Raw genomic sequence first — 1,936 nt, 5'->3', positions numbered from 1 at the left:
TTTTTTGCTTTATTCAATAGCTTAACATGTACATTGAATTTTAATCAGTAAGCTGAATCCTTGGATTTGATGCTTATAATATTTGTATCACCCTTTTTGTTATAAGAACTAAATTTATCCTGAAATATTACCACCTATTATTACTTAACAAAAAAAAAATTTTTTAAATCGTTAAGTGCTTTTTTTTTGTTCATTGTGCATGTGCTGGCAATTTGACTCCTACGTAATGCATTCCATAACATTTTATTTTGTGCAAATATGCACTTGTGTGTCATATGCATTAATTTATTTATTTATTTTGTTTTGCAAATTAACTGCAATTTTCTAATTTTAATATTTTTTAAATTTAAGCGATGCATAATAAATGTTCATAACTATGGAATGAAATATAATTTTTCGAATTGATATTTGAATTCAGCGTGACTTATATAAAATTTACTGCGCAATATTTTTGCTATTTCAAAATGCATTTTAAGCTGTATCAAAATGAGTTTAAATATTTTTTTTTGACTAATGCATATTTGTCACATTTTTTCCATGCATGTTATGTTATTTCGACAATTTCTCACAAACTTTTCAGACAATTATATTGCAATCATTTCAAATTTTCGCAACTTAAAATTGCGATCCATATATTTGAAAAAATTAATACAATGATTGTCATGACATATATCCTATCCCTTCTAATATCATTTAATAATTAAATTTTCCATTATATTTGATCCTCTAATAATTTTCTCAATGGAAGAATCCAGAGTTTCTCCACAGCAATAATCTTCATCCTTTTTATAATGATAATAAAGTATGTTTTTTAAAAATTATTCTAGCAAAGTTTGTAAATATGTGCAAATAATATTTTGAATTATCTTTTAAAATCATAATTTGTAATAATTATTTATTATAAATGCAATTAAAAACTTAAACTTTTTTCTCACTTCAACCATTTTCTGTTCTTAACCTGCATATGTTTTTTTTTTATTATTATTTTTCTTTCAGTATCCTCATATACTGTAATTGCTTTAAATATCACCATATTAATTTAATAAAACAGAAATAATGACAGCTTTATGAAAACAAGCTTTGTACAGATTTAAAAATGTATATTTTTTTTTGGAAGAAAGAATTCAAGTAAATATTTAATTTATAGAGATGGAATATTTAATTCCAAGTGTTTTTATTATTATTAACTTTATAAATGTAATTTGCAGATTCAAAATAAAATGAAATATCGATTTCAAATGAAAAAATATATATTTTTGTTATCGTTTTAAATTAATGAGGAATATAACATTAACGAGTCAACATTGTCTAGTAATGCATAAGAACTTGCAATCATATGAAAAATGTAAATGACGAAATGAAGCTTGGGATTTTTTTCAAGAGATTTCATATAGCTAAGAAATTGTAAATAAATTCATTTACAAGCAGAATATGTTAACTGATGAATTTACTTTGCAGCCAAACATATTTTTTAAATTATAAAATACCAAACGTTTTTTTTCTTCAGTATTTTAAATAACTCAAGTTTGGTTTTGTGGTTCAGTATGTATTTTCTGTTGACAGTGAAATCTTAGTTTTAAGACTTATTTTCGAACAATACTATCATAATTTTCTTAACTGAAAAAGCCAGAAACAAATGGATAAAAAGTGTAAAACGTCGTCTTCGAAAATCACATCCCATTTTATATATATTTTTTTTTTAAGAAAGTAAGAAATTGATTATGAACCGAAGAAAAAAAATTAACAAGGAATATAATCGGAGGTAGTTTCAAATTTTAATTATATTGTTTTATTCTTGAATTTTACAAATATTTTGAGTAATTTATTAACGTTTAATGTAAATGTTTTTACATTTAATATGGTTTTCAAAAATATTTAATCTGTAGTTTCTTTTTAATTTAGTTTCTTATTATGCATAAAATAGTTACATATAGCT

The sequence above is a fragment of the Parasteatoda tepidariorum genome, chromosome 3 (genome assembly GCF_982258835.1).
Source record: "Parasteatoda tepidariorum strain Cologne lab strain chromosome 3, Ptep-v5.0, whole genome shotgun sequence".
Classification (NCBI taxonomy): domain Eukaryota; kingdom Metazoa; phylum Arthropoda; class Arachnida; order Araneae; family Theridiidae; genus Parasteatoda; species Parasteatoda tepidariorum.
This window is presented reverse-complemented; position numbering follows the sequence as displayed.